At 35.7% G+C, this 4,879-nt stretch overlaps 1 pseudogene; it reads right to left on the bottom strand.

The window, feature by feature from the left end:
* Positions 1 to 3,987: 3,987 nt before the first annotated feature.
* LOC100686214 lies at positions 3,988 to 4,232 on the bottom strand (annotated as a pseudogene).
* Between the last annotated feature and the right edge of the window lie 647 nt (positions 4,233 to 4,879).

The following is a 4,879-nucleotide window of genomic DNA, read 5'->3' as shown; positions in this document are numbered from 1 at the left end:
TCTCTCCCTTTCTCACTGCCTTTCCCCTTACTCTCTTTCCTTCTAAATTAAATAATAAATAAGTAAATAAATAAATAAATGAATAAATAAGTAAAGTTTTTAAAAAACAAAAGGTACCATAAAAGTTTGCCAGACTCTACAGAGCCTTGTAGGGGTCCTTGGATGGGAAATTACCAGGGGTAAGAGGAGATTTGGTCTAACTGGCCTAACAGGATTCTTTGTTGAAGGCAGGCCAGGGTGATCAGACTCCACCTGGGGGATGGTGAGGAATGAAGGATCTGATCAGATATGGAGGGCAATCAGATACAGAGGATGGGGGATTCTAGCTAAACTGACTTAGCAGGATTCCTGCTAAAATTGGATTTTGCAGAGACAGACATGGAAGCCCCAAAGTCAAGGATTAAAGAGAATTAGAATCAAGGATTTAAAGAGTAGAGTTTGGTCAAAGAGAGAACCTTTGTCACATGTTTTATATATTATCTCAACTATGATCAATATAATTTTTTTCTCACACTTTTTGACACATGACAATTTTTTAAAAGATTTTATTTATTTATTTGAGAAAGAGAGCATGCACGCCCATGAGAGCATAAGCAGGAGGAGAGACCTACGGAGGGGAAGAGGCAGATTTCCCATGGGCAGAGAGCCTGACATGAGGCTCGATTCCAGGACCCTGAGATCATGGCTTCAGTGAAGGCACATGCTTAACCGACTGACCCCCCACCAGGTACCCCAAGACATGATGACTCTTAAGGTTAATCTATCAATGGTTTCCTTTTAATAGTTTATATGCTCTTATGCTTTTTCCTTTCCCAACAATAAATCAGATATATACTTTATTCTATGTTCTTGTTCTCTTATTACTTCAATTTTTAACATTAGTTGTTAAAATTCAACTAGGATGTATTTGGTATTTGGTGTGAGAAAACCAACTTATTTCTCAAAAATTTAGCAAACTTACTGAAGTGCAATAGTAATATAGTCTCTACTAGATCAAAACATCATTTTTGTAATAAACTGATTTTGCAAATCATAAGTTGTTCATAGACTTCCATTTTGTGGTATTCATGAACTAGTTGTTTGAACAAGAGTAGCTTTATGACCTTGTACAAACTTTCAAGTGAAAAGTCTTTGAAAGTCTGTACATTCTCCTTTATTGTTTTTATCAAAGATTACTTGCTCTTCTTATCTATTGATTCTTGTATAAGAAATTCAAAATGGGGGCCCGGGTGGCTCAGCTGTTTAGCACCGCCTTTGGCCCAGGGCCTGATCCTAGAGACACAGGATCAAGTCCCACATCAGGCTCCCTGCATGAAGCCTACTTCTCCCTCTGCCTGTGTCTCTGTCTCTGTCTCTGTGTGACTCACATAAATAAATAGATAATAAAAATCTAAAAAAAAAAAAAAAAAGAAAAATAAAAATGATTTTGTCATATTACAAAAGAAAGATCATTTAACTTCTTCCAAGTGTCAAAATTTTATTACATTTTTTGTCCACATGGTTAAACAGTAAAAGAGAGGGGCATCTGGGTGGCTTAGTCTGTGAAGCATCTGCTTCAGCTCAGGTCAGGATCTCAGCTCAGCAATGACTCTGCTTCTCCCTCTTCCTCTATCTCTTCCAGCCCCCAACTCATGCTTCTCTTGTGCCCTCTCTCTCTCTCAAATAAATAAATAAAATATTTAAAATAAATAAATAAAATGAAAAATGAAAGGGAACAAAAGGCTATAGAGTGAAATGTGTCTCCCATACACTCTCAAATGCTGAATTCTCATCTGCAGAGACAATCAGTATTAATTACTGTATATCTTTAAGATATATTTCATGCATATACATGAAAATTCTAATTTATTTACTTTTCTAGTGATGTGGGAAACAAAGACAAAAGAAAAATTAGATTTCTGGGGCACCTGGGTGGCTCAGGCAGTTAAGCATCTGCCTTCAGCTCAGGTCATGATCTTGGGGTACTGGGATGGAGTCCCTCATAGGCTCTCTGCTCAATAGGGTGTCTAATCTGCTTCTCCCTCTCCCTCTGCTCTCCCCCCAGCTCCCTGGCCATGCTCTCTCTCTCTCTCTTTCTCTCTCAAATAAATAAAATCTTAAAGAAAAATTAAATTTCCTTACCACTTACAGCCCACTGACAAGTCCTTGAAACAGGAAGAGTGACATTCCTCTAGTTGCTCAGGTGCCTCAATGTTAATACTTTACTAAGGGTAAAAGGCAGGATCCTAATTATAGGATCCTGGGGGTTAGGCTAAGTTTCCTTTGGAAACTTTATTTATCTATACCCCCCAAGATACTTGTTGGCAGTCATCCTTGAAGTATCTGAAGGGTCTCATGACTAAAGTTTATTAAACAGTATAAATGACCTTTCCCCAACCATATCTAGCCCCTTCAAGGCCCTGGAAACCTTGCTTCCAAAATTCCTTAGAGACTTATGCTCTCCCTAACCCCCTCCCAACTTGTAAATGTATAATGGGCCCCTCCTTATGACTCTTCTTTCTGCCCACAGGTTCTGTCCCCAGTGCTTTAATAAAACCACATTTTTGCACCAAAGACGTCTCAAGAATTCTTTCTTGGCTGTTGGCTTTTAATCCCAACATTTTTCCTACATCATTAGCATCCAGGTTATTTTCCTGCTTCTTAAAAAAAGTATGGATTTTTGGATTTTTAGGTTGAAAATTTTATTTCCTTTTTTAGTACAATAAACATTGTCTTCTGGGTTGCATAGTTGCTGATAAGAATTCTGCTGTAACTTTTATACTCATTGCTCTGTATGTAACATTTCTTTTTCACTGTGTGCCTGCAAGATTTTCTCTGTTTTTTTGGCAGTTTAATAACCACGTATCTAGGAATTATTCGTATTCTTATTATTTATCACTCTGGGGGTTTTCTGTGTTTCCTACATCCATTATTTTTTGTCTTTCATTAATTTTGGGAAATTCTTCACTGTTTTTTCTTCAAAGATGTCTTCTGCTTTATTCTCCCTCTTTTCTCTAGCTGCAAGTCCCCGTACTTGTATGTTAACAATTCGAATATTGTCCCACAGATCTTAGATGTAGTGGGGTTTTTTGTTGTTTTAAAATATTTTCTTCCTACTTAAGTATGAATAATTTTTATTGGCCTATTTTCAATTTTATAGACTCTTTCCTCAGCTATGTCCAGTTTCTGATAAGTCCATTAAAGGGATTCTTTATATCTGATGGTGTGTTTTTATTCTCACATTTTACTATTACTTTTTTTAAAAAGTTTCCATCTCTCTTTTGATATGACACATACACTCATGCATTCTGCCTACATTCAGTTATAGCTATTTTAAAGTCCTAGATACTTTAAATGATTGTGTCATTCTGGGTCTGGGTCTGTTGACTACTTTACCTCTTGATCTTTTTCCCCTTGCTTTTTTGGGGTGTATTTTCATTTTTTGTTGAATGATGGTCATTGTGCATAGAAGAGTAGAAACCAAGATAATTAGAATTTATTCCCAGAAATAGGTACACCCTCTCTTGGTTCAGTCATTATATTGGGGATGGTGAGAGTCAAGCTACCTAGTAGTTGAACTGAATTAGCTTCTGTTACCTTCAGGATACCATAGACTTCTACCTTGTGCTCAGGGTAGTGTGTAGGGTACCAAAGAGTTTTTATGAGGCTGTGTCTTCCATAGACACAGATATGACATTATTTGACCAAATCATTTTGCGTCTCTCAAAGGTTATTTTAAATTTGTTATGTTCCTGGTTTTGTTTGTTTTTTTGTTTTTTTTGTTTTTTTTGTCATGTTCCTGTCTAGGCTGTTGGTTTATGGTTGTAAAGGAGGATTTTCTTACTTTATATCTTTAATACTTGCTTCTATATGTATGAATATAATGACCATGCTAAATTATGTTATATAATAGTTTTTAGTTGATTTTCCTTTATATTTACTTTTCTGCTTTTATTACATTAATACACTGCAATAACCTGCTATAAGGGGTAGATGAGCAAAACCAACTTATTTTTCATCAACCAGGAAAATGCTTCCTTCATCGATATTCTCCAAACCCTTTGACACATAATAATGATAAACTCCAGAGACATGCCTATCTCTTGGCATCAAATTCCACTGATACGTATAATAGGCAACCGTTTGTTCCCTGCCTCAGTTACTGAACCTGTAAATGTGCTTGGTGGTGATGGCTGGATGACCAAGCACACCGCCATGATGCCTGCCAATTGGGGCAGAATGTCTAACCACATTGCACGGTGGTTGCCAGAGCCGAAACTTTCCTTCTTGGTGCCCCATTTTCTCAGTTTTAAGTAAAACATCAAATTGTTGAATGTGAAATATGCTACTCTGCATTCCCAAATTTTCTTGTGATTTATTCCTCATGCCTACTATCATTGGCTGGTTCTTACAGAGAAGTGTTAGATGATATTGGTAATAGTGGAATTCTTACGTTGCTACTTCTATTGTTTGCTCACTTGAAAAGATGTTAACATTTGGATAGGAATGACAGAATAAATATTTTTAAAGTATCCAAATTTTTTATTTTATTAAGAGCCTTTATGATTGATGGATATTATATTTATTAAATGCTTTTGCCCTGTATCTAAGGAGTTCAGAACATAAAATTTTCCCTTAGATGTATTAATAATAAACTGTCAATAATTCACAATAATGAATTATCTTTGCTTTTCTGGACTCAAACACACTTGTTTATGATCTTGTTCATAATCTAAGTAAAAGTGATCTAAATATTATTTGTGTGTGAAAACTTTGTGATGCTTAAATATTAATTATATGGGTTTTCTTTTTCCCGGTTATACATTTTAGGTGAATAAAAATGAATTCGGTTTTATTTTTATTTTTTCTTCTTTTTTTAATTTACAATTCAATTAGCCAA

The sequence above is a fragment of the Canis lupus genome, chromosome 31 (assembly GCF_011100685.1).
Source record: "Canis lupus familiaris isolate Mischka breed German Shepherd chromosome 31, alternate assembly UU_Cfam_GSD_1.0, whole genome shotgun sequence".
NCBI lineage: Eukaryota > Metazoa > Chordata > Mammalia > Carnivora > Canidae > Canis > Canis lupus.
This window is presented reverse-complemented; position numbering and strand designations above follow the sequence as displayed.